This window comes from Lethenteron reissneri, chromosome 50 (genome assembly GCF_015708825.2).
Source record: "Lethenteron reissneri isolate LAM-NWPU_2019-01 chromosome 50, ASM1570882v1, whole genome shotgun sequence".
NCBI lineage: Eukaryota > Metazoa > Chordata > Hyperoartia > Petromyzontiformes > Petromyzontidae > Lethenteron > Lethenteron reissneri.
In genome coordinates, this window is record NC_083828.1 from 8,388,765 (window position 1) to 8,404,564 (window position 15,800).

Consider the following 15,800-nt stretch of genomic DNA (forward strand, 5'->3'; position numbering starts at 1 on the left):
CACCTATGGATTGTCTGCCAGTATTAAGCAATTGGTAATTAAATATTTATTTTCTTTTCCCTAAACAGTGTAAAAATTTGGAATTTTTTGTTCACGAACATTAATTGTCTCGCACAACGAGTCTGTGTGCAAAATGTCAACTCGATTGGATCACGGGAAGTGGGTTAAAAAACGACCGAAAGATTTGCACGGTCGTAAGCAAGCAAGCAAGCACGCAAGCACGCAAGCAAGCAAGCAAGCGAAATTAATATAACGGATTTAAAAAGGAAGCATTCAGACATCATGCTAATAAAACACACACCCACGAGCCAGGCAGGAGTCGAACCTACAATCTTCTGATCCGTAGTCAGACGCGTTATCCATTGCGCCACTGGCCCCATGTTCCTTAGCTCTTGTCAGACCTGTCTGTACAGTAGCTATGGCTGTGTAAGTACTGGGTGCAGGTTTGACTGCATTGCTACTGGTTTATGTTCTAGTAGTGAAGTGATAGACTACATTACATGGTTCCTTCGATAGCTCAGTTGATAGAGCGGAGAACTGTAGTTGGTTTGTGATTGAAATCCTTAGGTCGCTGGTTTGACTCCGGCTCGGAGGAAGTTGGTTTTTGCTTCACCAATTTTATTCCAAATTATGAAATTATTGTTTCAACAATGAAGGCTCAACGCGCCTGGCGTGCACATTAGAAAAGTGTCTTTTGGGCCAAATCTGGTCTTAAAATGCACAAAAAGAATAGGGCATTCGTAGTTTAGTCAAATGTGTTTGTACAGATACTTTGATTTTGACTTGGTGGATCTGGCTTATTTTCTCATGGTGGTCTGCCAACTTTTCCAATATATTGTTGAATGACCCATGCCTTTTTAACAAATGGCCACATAGATTCAGACATGCACATCAATAGACGTTTTCTTTGCAAATGTTAATTTAAAAAATCACTCACATTCACCATATTTTCGTTTAAGTCAGGCCATTCCTCACATGTTGCGACTTTAAATACCCTTTAGAAAAATGGAATTAAAAGGAAGCATTCAGACATCACGCTAATAAAACACGCAGCCACGAGCCAGGCAGGAGTCGAACCTACAATCTTCTGATCCGTAGTCAGACGCGTTATCCATTGCGCCACTGGCCCCATGTTATTTAGCTCTTGTCAGACCTGTCTTTACAGTAACTGTGGCTGTGTAAGGACTGGGTGCAGGTTTGACTCTGCCTTGCTACTGGTTTATGTACTAGTAGTGAAGTGATAGAATACGTTACAAGGTTCCTTCGATAGCTCAGTTGGTAGAGCGGAGGACTGTAGTTGGTTTGTGGTTGAAATCCTTAGGTCGCTGGTTCGACTCCGGCTCGAAGGAGGTTGGTTTTTGCTTCACCAATTTTATTCCAAATTATGAAATTATTGTTTCAACAATGAAGGCTCAACGCGCCTGACGTGCACATTAGGAAAGTGTCTTTTGGGCCAAACCTGGGTTTAAATGCACAAAAAGAATAGGGCATTCGTAGTTTAGTCAAATGGGTTTCAACAGATACTTTGATTTTGACTTGGTGGATCTGGCTTCTTTTCTCATGGTGGTCTGCAAACTTTTCCAATATATTGTTGAATGACACATGCCTTTTTAACAAATGGGCACATAGATTCAGAAATGCACATCAATAGACGTTTTCTTTGCAAATGTTATTTTAAAAAACCACTCACATTCACCATATTTTCGTTTAAATCAGGCCATTCCTCACATGTTGCGACTTTAAATACTCTTTAGAAAGATAGAATGAAAAGGGAAGCATTCAGACATCAGGCTAATAAAACACACACCCACGAGCCAGGCAGGAGTCGAACCTACAATCTTCCGATCCGTAGTCAGACGCGTTATCCATTGCGCCACTGGCCCCATGTTACTTTGCTCTTGTCAGACCTGTCTGTACAGGCTGTGTAAGGACTGGATGCAGGTTTGACTCTGCATTGCTACTGGTTTATGTACTAGTAGTGAAGTGATAGAATACGTTCCAAGGTTCCTTCGATAGCTCAGTTGGTAGAGCGGAGGACTGTAGTTGGTTTGTGTTTGAAATCCTTAGGTCGCTGGTTCGACTCCGGCTTGAAGGAGGTTGGTTTTTGCTTCACCAATTTTATTCCAAATTATGAAATTATTGTTTCAACAATGAAGGCTCAACGCGCCTGACGTGCACATTAGGAAAGTGTCTTTTGGGCCAAACCTGCGCTTAAATGCACAAAAAGAATAGGGCATTCGTAGTTTAGTCAAATGGGTTTCAACAGATACTTTGATTTTGACTTGGTGGATCTGGCTTCTTTTCTCATAGTGGTCTGCAAACTTTTCCAATATATTGTTGAATGACACATGCCTTTTTAACAAATGGGCACATAGATTCAGAAATGCACATCAATAGACGTTTTCTTTGCAAATGTTAATTAAAAAAATCACTCACATTCACCATATTTTAGTTTTAAACAGGCCATTCCTCACATGTTGCAACTTTAACACGTTCCTTCCGAGTGGACCAGGTAGTAACTTGGTTGGTCAGCGCATTCGTGCGATCCGTGTCACGTGGCGCAAGCTGCGTGGGGCGGTGCGTCACGTGGTGCTGGTCCTGCCCGAAGCGCTCTATGAAATACAAATCGAGGGCGTGTCTATGCACGACAGACAGACAAATAATCCCTGGTGGGCAGTGTGGAACTGTTGTTCCTACCTGTAATACTCTTTAGAAAGACGGAAGAAAGAGGAAGCATTCAGACATTACGCTAATAAAACACACAGCCACGAGCCAGGCAGGAGACTAACCTACAATCTTCTGATCCGTAGTCAGACGCGTTATCCATTGCGCCACTGGCCCCATGTTCCTTAGCTTGTGTCAGACCTGTCTGTACAGTAGCTATGGCTGTGTAAGTACTGGGTGAAGGTTTGACTCTGCATTGCTACTGGTTTATGTACAAGTCGTGAAGTGATAGAATGGCATACAGGGTTCCTTCGATAGCTCAGTTGGTAGAGCGGAGGACTGTAGTTGGTTTGTGGTTGAAATCCTTAAGTCGCTGGTTCGACTCCGGCTCGAAGGAGGTTGGTTTTTTCTTCACCAATTTTATTCCAAATTATGAAATTATTGTTCATACAACGAAGGCTCAACGCGCCTGACGTGCACATTAGGAAAGTGTCTTTTGGGCCAAACCTGGGCTTAAAATGCACGAAAAGAATAGGGCATTCGTAGTTTAGTCAGATGGGTTTCTACAGATACTTTGATTTTGACTTGGTGGATCTGGCTTCTTTTCTCATGGTGGTCTGCAAACTTTTCCAATATATTGTTGATTGACCCATGCCTTTTCAACAAATAGCCACATAGATTCAGAAATGCACATCAATTGACGTTTTATTTGCAAATTTTTATTTTAAAAATCACTCACATTCACCATATTTTCGTTTAAATCAGGCCATTCCTCACAGGTTGCGACTTTAAATACCCTTTAGAAAGATAGAATAAAAAATTAACCCGTAAAAACAAAGTTTTCACTCTAAATCATTTATATGCGTGGCGGCTAGAGTCCTCTCATCCCCTGGCTTGAGATGGCTGCCACCTATGGGTCAGATGATTGTCTGCCAGCATTAAGCAATTGGGAATTAAATATTTTAACATATTTCCCTAAACAGTGTAAAATTTAGGAATTTTTTTTCACGAAAATGAATTGTCACGCACAACGAGTCTGTGTTAAAAATGTCAGCTTGATTGTATCACGGGAAGTGGGTTAAAAAATCGAGCGAAAGATTTGCACGGTCGTAAGCAAGCAAGCAAGCACGCACGCACGCAAGCATGCAAGCAAGCGACATTAATATAAAGGATTTAATAAGTATAACCCGTAAAAACAAAGTTTTTCACTATAAATCCTTTATATGCGTGGCGGCTAGAGTCCTCTCGTCCTCTGGCTTGAGATGGCTGCCACCTATGGATTGTCTGCCAGTATTAAGCAATTGGTAATTTTGGAAAATTTGGAATTTTTTGTTCACGAACATTAATTGTCTCGCACAACGAGTCTGTGTGCAAAATGTCAACTCGATTGGATAACGGGAAGTGGGTTAAAAAACGACCGAAAGATTTGCACGGTCGTAAGCAAGCAAGCAAGCACGCAAGCACGCAAGCAAGCAAGCAAGCGAAATTAATATAACGGATTTAAAAAGGAAGCATTCAGACATCATGCTAATAAAACACACAGCCACGAGCCAGGCAGGAGTCGAACCTACAATCTTCTGATCCGTAGTCAGACGCGTTATCCATTGCGCCACTGGCCCCATGTTATTTAGCTCTTGTCAGACCTGTCTTTACAGTAACTGTGGCTGTGTAAGTACTGGGTGAAGGTTTGACTCTGCATTGCTACTGGTTTATGTACAAGTCGTGAAGTGATAGAATGGCATACAGGGTTCCTTCGATAGCTCAGTTGGTAGAGCGGAGGACTGTAGTTGGTTTGTGGTTAAAATCCTTAAGTCGCTGGTTCGACTCCGGCTCGAAGGAGGTTGGTTTTTTCTTCACCAATTTTATTCCAAATTATGAAATTATTGTTCATACAACGAAGGCTCAACGCGCCTGACGTGCACATTAGGAAAGTGTCTTTTGGGCCAAACCTGGGCTTAAAATGCACAAAAAGAACAGGGCATTCGTAGTTTAGTCAGATGGGTTTCTACAGATACTTTGATTTTGACTTGGTGGATCTGGCTTCTTTTCTCATGGTGGTCTGCAAACTTTTCCAATATATTGTTGATTGACCCATGCCTTTTCAACAAATAGCCACATAGATTCAGAAATGCACATCAATTGACGTTTTATTTGCAAATTTTTATTTTAAAAATCACTCACATTCACCATATTTTCGTTTAAATCAGGCCATTCCTCACAGGTTGCGACTTTAAATACCCTTTAGAAAGATAGAATAAAAAATTAACCCGTAAAAACAAAGTTTTCACTCTAAATCATTTATATGCGTGGCGGCTAGAGTCATCTCATCCCCTGGCTTGAGATGGCTGCCACCTATGGGTCAGATGATTGTCTGCCAGCATTAAGCAATTGGGAATTAAATATTTAAACATATTTCCCTAAACAGTGTAAAATTTAGGAATTTTTTTCACGAAAATGAATTGTCACGCACAACGAGTCTGTGTTAAAAATGTCAGCTTGATTGGATCACGGGAAGTGGGTTAAAAAATCGAGCGAAAGATTTGCACGGTCGTAAGCAAGCAAGCAAGCACGCACGCACGCAAGCATGCAAGCAAGCGACATTAATATAAAGGATTTAATAAGTATAACCCGTAAAAACAAAGTTTTTCACTATAAATCCTTTATATGCGTGGCGGCTAGAGTCCTCTCGTCCTCTGGCTTGAGATGGCTGCCACCTATGGATTGTCTGCCAGTATTAAGCAATTGGTAATTAAATATTTAGTTTGTTTTCCCTAAACAGTGTAAAAATTTGGAATTTTTTGTTCACGAACATTAATTGTCTCGCACAACGAGTCTGTGTGCAAAATGTCAACTCGATTGGATCACGGGAAGTGGGTTAAAAAACGACCGAAAGATTTGCACGGTCGTAAGCAAGCAAGCAAGCACGCAAGCACGCAAGCAAGCAAGCAAGCACGCAAGCAAGCAAGCAAGCAAGCGAAATTAATATAACGGATTTAAAAAGGAAGCATTCAGACATCATGCTAATAAAACACACACCCACGAGCCAGGCAGGAGTCGAACCTACAATCTTCTGATCCGTAGTCAGACGCGTTATCCATTGCGCCACTGGCCCCATGTTCCTTAGCTCTTGTCAGACCTGTCTGTACAGTAGCTATGGCTGTGTAAGTACTGGGTGCAGGTTTGACTGCATTGCTACTGGTTTATGTTCTAGTAGTGAAGTGATAGACTACATTACATGGTTCCTTCGATAGCTCAGTTGATAGAGCGGAGAACTGTAGTTGGTTTGTGATTGAAATCCTTAGGTCGCTGGTTTGACTCCGGCTCGGAGGAGGTTGGTTTTTGCTTCACCAATTTTATTCCAAATTATGAAATTATTGTTTCAACAATGAAGGCTCAACGCGCCTGGCGTGCACATTAGAAAAGTGTCTTTTGGGCCAAATCTGGTCTTAAAATGCACAAAAAGAATAGGGCATTCGTAGTTTAGTCAAATGTGTTTGTACAGATACTTTGATTTTGACTTGGTGGATCTGGCTTATTTTCTCATGGTGGTCTGCCAACTTTTCCAATATATTGTTGAATGACCCATGCCTTTTTAACAAATGGCCACATAGATTCAGAAATGCACATCAATAGACGTTTTCTTTGCAAATGTTAATTTAAAAAATCACTCACATTCACCATATTTTCGTTTAAGTCAGGCCATTCCTCACATGTTGCGACTTTAAATACCCTTTAGAAAAATAGAATTAAAAGGAAGCATTCAGACATCACGCTAATAAAACACGCAGCCACGAGCCAGGCAGGAGTCGAACCTACAATCTTCTGATCCGTAGTCAGACGCGTTATCCATTGCGCCACTGGCCCCATGTTATTTAGCTCTTGTCAGACCTGTCTTTACAGTAACTGTGGCTGTGTAAGGACTGGGTGCAGGTTTGACTCTGCCTTGCTACTGGTTTATGTACTAGTAGTGAAGTGATAGAAAATGTTACAAGGTTCCTTCGATAGCTCAGTTGGTAGAGCGGAGGACTGTAGTTGGTTTGTTGTTGAAATCTTTAGGTCGCTGGTTTGACGTCGGCTCGAAGGAGGTTGGTTTTTTCTTCACCAATTTTATTCCAAATTATGAAATTATTGTTCATACAATGAAGGCTCAACGCGCCTAGACGTGCACATTAGGAAAGTGTCTTTTGGGCCAAACCTGGGCTTAAAATGCACAAAAAGAATAGGGCATTCGTAGTTTAGTCAAATGGGTTTCTACAGATACTTTGGTTTTGACTTGGTGGATCTGGCTTCTTTTCTCATGGTGGTCTGCAAACTTTTCCAAAATATTGTTGAATGACCCATGCCTCTTTAACAAATTGCCACATAGATTCAGAAATGCACATCAATTGACGTTTTATTTGCAAATGTTTATTTTAAAAATCACTCACATTCACCATATTTTCGTTTAAATCAAGCCATTCCTCACATTTTGCGACTTTAAATACCCTTTAGAAAGATAGAATAAAAAGGAAGCATTCAGACATCACGCTAATAAAACACACAACCACGAGCCAGGCAGGAGTCGAACCTACAATCTTCTGATCCGTAGTCAGACGCGCTATCCATTGCGCCACTGGCCCCATGTTACTTAGCTCTTGTCAGACCTGTCTGTACAGGCTGTGTAAGGACTGGATGCAGGTTTGACTCTGCATTGCTACTGGTTTATGTACTAGTAGTGAAGTGATAGAAAATGTTACAAGGTTCCTTCGATAGCTCAGTTGGTAGAGCGGATGACTGTAGTTGGTTTGTGGTTGAAATCCTTAGGTAGCTGGTTTGACTCTGGCTCGAAGGAGGTTGGTTTTTGCTTCACCAATTTTATTCCAAATTATGAAATTATTGTTCATACATTGAAGGCTCAACGCGCCTGATGCGCACATTAGAAAGTGTCTTTGGTCCAAACCTGGGCTTAAAATGCACAAAAAGAATAGGGCATTCTTAGTTTAGTCAAATGGGTTTCTACAGATACTTTGATTTTGACTTGGTGGATCTGGCTTTTTTTCTCATGGTGGTCCGCAAACTTTTCCGATATATTGTTGAATGACCCATGCCTTTTTAACAAATGGCCACATAGATTCAGAAATGCACATCGATAGACGTTTTCTTTGCAAATGTTAATTTAAAAAATCAACCACATTCACCATATTTTCGTTTAAATCAGGCCATTCCTCACATGTTGCGACTTTAAATACCCTTTAGAAAGATAGCATAAAAGGAAGCATTCAGACATCACGCTAACAAAACACACACTCACGAGCCAGGCAGGCAGGAGTCGAACCTACAATCTTCTGATCCATAGTCAGACGCGTTATCCATTGCGCCACTGGCCCCATGTTACTTAGCTTTTGTCAGACCTGTCTGTACAGGCTGTGTAAGGATTGGAACAGGGGCGGTTTCTTCATTAGGGCGATTGGGCGACGCACCACCAATGTCATTCAACCACAGATTTTCGCGAGCCGTTACTGTGCCTCTGGATATAGTCCAATCAGCGTCATGCTACGTTCTGTGGAGTACCGCCTCTTTTGGGGCGATTTCACTCCGGCTGAGAATCGCCCAGAGTGTTCCCATAGACTTACATTCAAAGATGTTTTTATTCGAACGGCGGGCGCTGCAATGCATTCTCTACGGCTTCCGGGAGGGCTCGCACTAACGTGCTTACGTCATCCTACGTAAGCACGTTTCATCCAACAATATTATTTGTCGCCACCTAGTGGAATCTTTAATAAAAGAAACTGAGTGGATTGTAATAATAGTGAGTATAGAAACAAACAAGATGTATTGTAAGAGTCACTTTATTTTGCATTAATATTAAAGAAGTGAAGTTGCCTTTACATGCTTAAGCTGTTAATTTATCCATTGCATGGGTGGACCTTATCCTTATCAATCATCCAGACATTTGCCCCCCCTGAGAGATTTTGCAGGAGCCGCCACTGGATTGGAATGCAGGTTTGACTCTGCATTGCTACTGGTTTATGTACTAGTAGTGAAGTGATAGAATACGTTACAAGGTTCCTTCTATAGCTCAGTTGGTAGAGCGGAGGACTGTAGTTGGTTTGTTGTTGAAATCCTTAGGTCGCTGGTTTGACTTCGGCTCGAAGGAGGTTGGTTTTTGCTTCACCAATTTTATTCCAAATTATGAAATTATTGTTTCAACAATTAAAGGCTCAACGCGCCTGACGTGCACATTAGGAAAGTGTATTTTGGGCCAAACCTGGGCTTAAAATTTACAAAAAGAATAGGGCATTCTTAGTTTAGTCAAATCGGTTTGTACAGATACTTTGATTTTGACTTGGTGGATTTGGCTTCTTTTCTCATGGTGGTCTGCAAACTTTTACAATATATTGTTGAATGACCCATGCCTTTTTAACAAATGGCCACATAGATTCAGAAATGCACATCAATAGACGTTTTCACCCACAATCACCATATTTTCGTTGAAATCAGGCCATTCCTCACATGTTGCGACTTTAAATACCCTTTAGAAAGATAGAATAAAAAGGAAGCATTCAGACATCACGCTAATAAAACACACACCCACGAGCCAGGCAGGAGTCGAACCTACAATCTGCTGATCTGTAGTCAGACGCGTTATCTATTGCGCCACTGGCCCCATGTTACTTAGCTCTTGTCAGACCTGTCTGTACAGGTTGTGTAAGGACTGGATGCAGGTTTGACTCTGCATTGCTACTGGTTTATATACCTGTAGTGAAGTGATAGAATATGTTACAAGGTTCCTTCGATAGCTCAGTTGGTAGAGCGGAGGACTGTACTTGGTTTGTTGTTGAAATGCTTAGGTAGCTGGTTTGACTCCGGCTCGAAGGAGGTTGGGTTTTCCTTCACCAATTTTATTCCAAATTATGAAATTATTGTTCATACATTGAAGGCTCAACGTGCCTGATGCGCACATTAGAAAATGTCTTGGGCCAAACCTGGACTTAAAATGCACAAAAAGAATAGGGCATTCTTAGTTTAGTCAAATGGGTTTCTACAGATACTTTGATTTTGACTTGGTGGATCTGGCTTCTTTTCTCATGGTGGCCTGCAAACTTTTCCAATATATTGTTGAATGACCCATGTCTTTTTAACAAATGGCCACATAGATTCAGAAATGCACATCAATAGACGTTTTCTTTGCAAATGTTATTTTAAAAAACACTCACATTCACCATATTTTCGTTTAAATCAGGCCATTCCTGACATGTTGCAACTTTAACACGTTCCTTCCGAGTGGACCAGGTAGTAACTTGGTTGGTCAGCGCATTCGTGCGATCCGTGTCACGTGGCGCAAGCTGCGTGGGGCGGTGCGTCACGTGGTGCTGGTCCTGCCCGAAGCGCTCTATGAAATACAAATCGAGGGCGTGTCTATGCACGACAGACAGACAAATAATCCCTGGTGGGCAGTGTGGAACTGTTGTTCCTACCTGTAATACTCTTTAGAAAGACGGAAGAAAGAGGAAGCATTCAGACATTACGCTAATAAAACACACAGCCACGAGCCAGGCAGGAGACTAACCTACAATCTTCTGATCCGTAGTCAGACGCGTTATCCATTGCGCCACTGGCCCCATGTTCCTTAGCTTGTGTCAGACCTGTCTGTACAGTAGCTATGGCTGTGTAAGTACTGGGTGAAGGTTTGACTCTGCATTGCTACTGGTTTATGTACAAGTCGTGAAGTGATAGAATGGCATACAGGGTTCCTTCGATAGCTCAGTTGGTAGAGCGGAGGACTGTAGTTGGTTTGTGGTTGAAATCCTTAAGTCGCTGGTTCGACTCTGGCTCGAAGGAGGTTGGTTTTTTCTTCACCAATTTTATTCCAAATTATGAAATTATTGTTCATACAACGAAGGCTCAACGCGCCTGACGTGCACATTAGGAAAGTGTCTTTTGGGCCAAACCTGGGCTTAAAATGCACGAAAAGAATAGGGCATTCGTAGTTTAGTCAGATGGGTTTCTACAGATACTTTGATTTTGACTTGGTGGATCTGGCTTCTTTTCTCATGGTGGTCTGCAAACTTTTCCAATATATTGTTGATTGACCCATGCCTTTTCAACAAATAGCCACATAGATTCAGAAATGCACATCAATTGACGTTTTATTTGCAAATTTTTATTTTAAAAATCACTCACATTCACCATATTTTCGTTTAAATCAGGCCATTCCTCACAGGTTGCGACTTTAAATACCCTTTAGAAAGATAGAATAAAAAATTAACCCGTAAAAACAAAGTTTTCACTCTAAATCATTTATATGCGTGGCGGCTAGAGTCCTCTCATCCCCTGGCTTGAGATGGCTGCCACCTATGGGTCAGATGATTGTCTGCCAGCATTAAGCAATTGGGAATTAAATATTTAAACATATTTCCCTAAACAGTGTAAAATTTAGGAATTTTTTTCACGAAAATGAATTGTCACGCACAACGAGTCTGTGTTAAAAATGTCAGCTTGATTGTATCACGGGAAGTGGGTTAAAAAATCGAGCGAAAGATTTGCACGGTCGTAAGCAAGCAAGCAAGCACGCACGCACGCAAGCATGCAAGCAAGCGACATTAATATAAAGGATTTAATAAGTATAACCCGTAAAAACAAAGTTTTTCACTATAAATCCTTTATATGCGTGGCGGCTAGAGTCCTCTCGTCCTCTGGCTTGAGATGGCTGCCACCTATGGATTGTCTGCCAGTATTAAGCAATTGGTAATTAAATATTTAGTTTGTTTTCCCTAAACAGTGTAAAAATTTGGAATTTTTTGTTCACGAACATTAATTGTCTCGCACAACGAGTCTGTGTGCAAAATGTCAACTCGATTGGATCACGGGAAGTGGGTTAAAAAACGACCGAAAGATTTGCACGGTCGTAAGCAAGCAAGCAAGCACGCAAGCACGCAAGCAAGCAAGCAAGCAAGCGAAATTAATATAACGGATTTAAAAAGGAAGCATTCAGACATCATGCTAATAAAACACACACCCACGAGCCAGGCAGGAGTCGAACCTACAATCTTCTGATCCGTAGTCAGACGCGTTATCCATTGCGCCACTGGCCCCATGTTCCTTAGCTCTTGTCAGACCTGTCTGTACAGTAGCTATGGCTGTGTAAGTACTGGGTGCAGGTTTGACTGCATTGCTACTGGTTTATGTTCTAGTAGTGAAGTGATAGACTACATTACATGGTTCCTTCGATAGCTCAGTTGATAGAGCGGAGAACTGTAGTTGGTTTGTGATTGAAATCCTTAGGTCGCTGGTTTGACTCCGGCTCGGAGGAGGTTGGTTTTTGCTTCACCAATTTTATTCCAAATTATGAAATTATTGTTTCAACAATGAAGGCTCAACGCGCCTGGCGTGCACATTAGAAAAGTGTCTTTTGGGCCAAATCTGGTCTTAAAATGCACAAAAAGAATAGGGCATTCGTAGTTAAGTCAAATGTGTTTGTACAGATACTTTGATTTTGACTTGGTGGATCTGGCTTATTTTCTCATGGTGGTCTGCCAACTTTTCCAATATATTGTTGAATGACCCATGCCTTTTTAACAAATGGCCACATAGATTCAGAAATGCACATCAATAGACGTTTTCTTTGCAAATGTTAATTTAAAAAATCACTCACATTCACCATATTTTCGTTTAAGTCAGGCCATTCCTCACATGTTGCGACTTTAAATACCCTTTAGAAAAATAGAATTAAAAGGAAGCATTCAGACATCACGCTAATAAAACACGCAGCCACGAGCCAGGCAGGAGTCGAACCTACAATCTTCTGATCCGTAGTCAGACGCGTTATCCATTGCGCCACTGGCCCCATGTTATTTAGCTCTTGTCAGACCTGTCTTTACAGTAACTGTGGCTGTGTAAGGACTGGGTGCAGGTTTGACTCTGCCTTGCTACTGGTTTATGTACTAGTAGTGAAGTGATAGAATACGTTACAAGGTTCCTTCGATAGCTCAGTTGGTAGAGCGGAGGACTGTAGTTGGTTTGTTGTTGAAATCTTTAGGTCGCTGGTTTGACGTCGGCTCGAAGGAGGTTGGTTTTTTCTTCACCAATTTTATTCCAAATTATCAAATTATTGTTCATACAATGAAGGCTCAACGCGCCTAGACGTGCACATTAGGAAAGTGTCTTTTGGGCCAAACCTGGGCTTAAAATGCACAAAAAGAATAGGGCATTCGTAGTTTAGTCAAATGGGTTTCTACAGATACTTTGGTTTTGACTTGGTGGATCTGGCTTCTTTTCTCATGGTGGTCTGCAAACTTTTCCAAAATATTGTTGAATGACCCATGCCTCTTTAACAAATTGCCACATAGATTCAGAAATGCACATCAATTGACGTTTTATTTGCAAATGTTTATTTTAAAAATCACTCACATTCACCATATTTTCGTTTAAATCAAGCCATTCCTCACATTTTGCGACTTTAAATACCCTTTAGAAAGATAGAATAAAAAGGAAGCATTCAGACATCACGCTAATAAAACACACAACCACGAGCCAGGCAGGAGTCGAACCTACAATCTTCTGATCCGTAGTCAGACGCGTTATCCATTGCGCCACTGGCCCCATGTTACTTAGCTCTTGTCAGACCTGTCTGTACAGGCTGTGTAAGGACTGGATGCAGGTTTGACTCTGCATTGCTACTGGTTTATGTACTAGTAGTGAAGTGATAGAAAATGTTACAAGGTTCCTTCGATAGCTCAGTTGGTAGAGCGGATGACTGTAGTTGGTTTGTGGTTGAAATCCTTAGGTAGCTGGTTTGACTCTGGCTCGAAGGAGGTTGGGTTTTGCTTCACCAATTTTATTCCAAATTATGAAATTATTGTTCATACATTGAAGGCTCAACGCGCCTGATGCGCACATTAGAAAGTGTCTTTGGTCCAAACCTGGGCTTAAAATGCACAAAAAGAATAGGGCATTCTTAGTTTAGTCAAATGGGTTTCTACAGATACTTTGATTTTGACTTGGTGGATCTGGCTTTTTTTCTCATGGTGGTCCGCAAACTTTTCCGATATATTGTTGAATGACCCATGCCTTTTTAACAAATGGCCACATAGATTCAGAAATGCACATCGATAGACGTTTTCTTTGCAAATGTTAATTTAAAAAATCAACCACATTCACCATATTTTCGTTTAAATCAGGCCATTCCTCACATGTTGCGACTTTAAATACCCTTTAGAAAGATAGCATAAAAGGAAGCATTCAGACATCACGCTAACAAAACACACACTCACGAGCCAGGCAGGCAGGAGTCGAACCTACAATCTTCTGATCCATAGTCAGACGCGTTATCCATTGCGCCACTGGCCCCATGTTACTTAGCTTTTGTCAGACCTGTCTGTACAGGCTGTGTAAGGATTGGAACAGGGGCGGTTTCTTCATTAGGGCGATTGGGCGACGCACCACCAATGTCATTCAACCACAGATTTTCGCGAGCCGTTACTGTGCCTCTGGATATAGTCCAATCAGCGTCATGCTACGTTCTGTGGAGTACCGCCTCTTTTGGGGCGATTTCACTCCGGCTGAGAATCGCCCAGAGTGTTCCCATAGACTTACATTCAAAGATGTTTTTATTCGAACGGCGGGCGCTGCAATGCATTCTCTACGGCTTCCGGGAGGGCTCGCACTAACGTGCTTACGTCATCCTACGTAAGCACGTTTCATCCAACAATATTATTTGTCGCCACCTAGTGGAATCTTTAATAAAAGAAACTGAGTGGATTGTAATAATAGTGAGTATAGAAACAAACAAGATGTATTGTAAGAGTCACTTTATTTTGCATTAATATTAAAGAAGTGAAGTTGCCTTTACATGCTTAAGCTGTTAATGTATCCATTGCATGGGTGGACCTTATCCTTATCAATCATCCAGACATTTGCCCCCCCTGAGAGATTTTGCAGGAGCCGCCACTGGATTGGAATGCAGGTTTGACTCTGCATTGCTACTGGTTTATGTACTAGTAGTGAAGTGATAGAATACGTTACAAGGTTCCTTCTATAGCTCAGTTGGTAGAGCGGAGGACTGTAGTTGGTTTGTTGTTGAAATCCTTAGGTCGCTGGTTTGACTTCGGCTCGAAGGAGGTTGGTTTTTGCTTCACCAATTTTATTCCAAATTATGAAATTATTGTTTCAACAATTAAAGGCTCAACGCGCCTGACGTGCACATTAGGAAAGTGTATTTTGGGCCAAACCTGGGCTTAAAATTTACAAAAAGAATAGGGCATTCTTAGTTTAGTCAAATCGGTTTGTACAGATACTTTGATTTTGACTTGGTGGATTTGGCTTCTTTTCTCATGGTGGTCTGCAAACTTTTACAATATATTGTTGAATGACCCATGCCTTTTTAACAAATGGCCACATAGATTCAGAAATGCACATCAATAGACGTTTTCACCCACAATCACCATATTTTCGTTGAAATCAGGCCATTCCTCACATGTTGCGACTTTAAATACCCTTTAGAAAGATAGAATAAAAAGGAAGCATTCAGACATCACGCTAATAAAACACACACCCACGAGCCAGGCAGGAGTCGAACCTACAATCTGCTGATCTGTAGTCAGACGCGTTATCTATTGCGCCACTGGCCCCATGTTACTTAGCTCTTGTCAGACCTGTCTGTACAGGTTGTGTAAGGACTGGATGCAGGTTTGACTCTGCATTGCTACTGGTTTATATACCTGTAGTGAAGTGATAGAATATGTTACAAGGTTCCTTCGATAGCTCAGTTGGTAGAGCGGAGGACTGTACTTGGTTTGTTGTTGAAATGCTTAGGTAGCTGGTTTGACTCCGGCTCGAAGGAGGTTGGGTTTTCCTTCACCAATTTTATTCCAAATTATGAAATTATTGTTCATACATTGAAGGCTCAACGTGCCTGATGCGCACATTAGAAAATGTCTTGGGCCAAACCTGGGCTTAAAATGCACAAAAAGAATAGGGCATTCTTAGTTTAGTCAAATGGGTTTCTACAGATACTTTGATTTTGACTTGGTGGATCTGGCTTCTTTTCTCATGGTGGCCTGCAAACTTTTCCAATATATTGTTGAATGACCCATGTCTTTTTAACAAATGGCCACATAGATTCAGAAATGCACATCAATAGACGTTTTCTTTGCAAA

At 41.4% G+C, this 15,800-nt stretch overlaps 20 non-coding genes across 20 annotated transcripts; 8 read left to right on the top strand and 12 right to left on the bottom strand.

Annotated features, from left to right (window-relative positions):
• Positions 1 to 304: 304 nt before the first annotated feature.
• On the bottom strand, positions 305 to 377 carry TRNAR-ACG (transfer RNA arginine (anticodon ACG)). The gene has a single exon. It is a non-coding gene; the product is annotated as a tRNA-Arg (tRNA).
• A 129-nt stretch (positions 378 to 506) lies between these two features.
• Positions 507 to 595, top strand: TRNAY-GUA (transfer RNA tyrosine (anticodon GUA)). Its single transcript is given in 2 exon segments — positions 507 to 543; positions 560 to 595. It is a non-coding gene; the product is annotated as a tRNA-Tyr (tRNA).
• Positions 596 to 1,056: 461 nt separating this feature from the next.
• On the bottom strand, positions 1,057 to 1,129 carry TRNAR-ACG (transfer RNA arginine (anticodon ACG)). The gene has a single exon. It is a non-coding gene; the product is annotated as a tRNA-Arg (tRNA).
• Positions 1,130 to 1,260: 131 nt separating this feature from the next.
• On the top strand, positions 1,261 to 1,349 carry TRNAY-GUA (transfer RNA tyrosine (anticodon GUA)). The gene is given in 2 exon segments: positions 1,261 to 1,297; positions 1,314 to 1,349. It is a non-coding gene; the product is annotated as a tRNA-Tyr (tRNA).
• A 461-nt stretch (positions 1,350 to 1,810) lies between these two features.
• TRNAR-ACG (transfer RNA arginine (anticodon ACG)) lies at positions 1,811 to 1,883 on the bottom strand. Its single transcript has one exon. It is a non-coding gene; the product is annotated as a tRNA-Arg (tRNA).
• A 123-nt stretch (positions 1,884 to 2,006) lies between these two features.
• Positions 2,007 to 2,095, top strand: TRNAY-GUA (transfer RNA tyrosine (anticodon GUA)). The gene is given in 2 exon segments: positions 2,007 to 2,043; positions 2,060 to 2,095. It is a non-coding gene; the product is annotated as a tRNA-Tyr (tRNA).
• An 877-nt stretch (positions 2,096 to 2,972) lies between these two features.
• On the top strand, positions 2,973 to 3,061 carry TRNAY-GUA (transfer RNA tyrosine (anticodon GUA)). The gene is given in 2 exon segments: positions 2,973 to 3,009; positions 3,026 to 3,061. It is a non-coding gene; the product is annotated as a tRNA-Tyr (tRNA).
• Positions 3,062 to 4,210: 1,149 nt separating this feature from the next.
• On the bottom strand, positions 4,211 to 4,283 carry TRNAR-ACG (transfer RNA arginine (anticodon ACG)). Its single transcript has one exon. It is a non-coding gene; the product is annotated as a tRNA-Arg (tRNA).
• Positions 4,284 to 4,414: 131 nt separating this feature from the next.
• Positions 4,415 to 4,503, top strand: TRNAY-GUA (transfer RNA tyrosine (anticodon GUA)). The gene is given in 2 exon segments: positions 4,415 to 4,451; positions 4,468 to 4,503. It is a non-coding gene; the product is annotated as a tRNA-Tyr (tRNA).
• Positions 4,504 to 5,703: 1,200 nt separating this feature from the next.
• Positions 5,704 to 5,776, bottom strand: TRNAR-ACG (transfer RNA arginine (anticodon ACG)). The gene has a single exon. It is a non-coding gene; the product is annotated as a tRNA-Arg (tRNA).
• Positions 5,777 to 5,905: 129 nt separating this feature from the next.
• TRNAY-GUA (transfer RNA tyrosine (anticodon GUA)) lies at positions 5,906 to 5,994 on the top strand. Its single transcript is given in 2 exon segments — positions 5,906 to 5,942; positions 5,959 to 5,994. It is a non-coding gene; the product is annotated as a tRNA-Tyr (tRNA).
• Positions 5,995 to 6,455: 461 nt separating this feature from the next.
• On the bottom strand, positions 6,456 to 6,528 carry TRNAR-ACG (transfer RNA arginine (anticodon ACG)). The gene has a single exon. It is a non-coding gene; the product is annotated as a tRNA-Arg (tRNA).
• A 682-nt stretch (positions 6,529 to 7,210) lies between these two features.
• On the bottom strand, positions 7,211 to 7,283 carry TRNAR-ACG (transfer RNA arginine (anticodon ACG)). The gene has a single exon. It is a non-coding gene; the product is annotated as a tRNA-Arg (tRNA).
• A 670-nt stretch (positions 7,284 to 7,953) lies between these two features.
• TRNAH-AUG (transfer RNA histidin (anticodon AUG)) lies at positions 7,954 to 8,030 on the bottom strand. The gene has a single exon. It is a non-coding gene; the product is annotated as a tRNA-His (tRNA).
• Positions 8,031 to 10,396: 2,366 nt separating this feature from the next.
• On the top strand, positions 10,397 to 10,485 carry TRNAY-GUA (transfer RNA tyrosine (anticodon GUA)). Its single transcript is given in 2 exon segments — positions 10,397 to 10,433; positions 10,450 to 10,485. It is a non-coding gene; the product is annotated as a tRNA-Tyr (tRNA).
• Positions 10,486 to 11,665: 1,180 nt separating this feature from the next.
• On the bottom strand, positions 11,666 to 11,738 carry TRNAR-ACG (transfer RNA arginine (anticodon ACG)). The gene has a single exon. It is a non-coding gene; the product is annotated as a tRNA-Arg (tRNA).
• Positions 11,739 to 11,867: 129 nt separating this feature from the next.
• Positions 11,868 to 11,956, top strand: TRNAY-GUA (transfer RNA tyrosine (anticodon GUA)). Its single transcript is given in 2 exon segments — positions 11,868 to 11,904; positions 11,921 to 11,956. It is a non-coding gene; the product is annotated as a tRNA-Tyr (tRNA).
• Positions 11,957 to 12,417: 461 nt separating this feature from the next.
• TRNAR-ACG (transfer RNA arginine (anticodon ACG)) lies at positions 12,418 to 12,490 on the bottom strand. Its single transcript has one exon. It is a non-coding gene; the product is annotated as a tRNA-Arg (tRNA).
• A 682-nt stretch (positions 12,491 to 13,172) lies between these two features.
• TRNAR-ACG (transfer RNA arginine (anticodon ACG)) lies at positions 13,173 to 13,245 on the bottom strand. The gene has a single exon. It is a non-coding gene; the product is annotated as a tRNA-Arg (tRNA).
• A 670-nt stretch (positions 13,246 to 13,915) lies between these two features.
• TRNAH-AUG (transfer RNA histidin (anticodon AUG)) lies at positions 13,916 to 13,992 on the bottom strand. The gene has a single exon. It is a non-coding gene; the product is annotated as a tRNA-His (tRNA).
• Between the last annotated feature and the right edge of the window lie 1,808 nt (positions 13,993 to 15,800).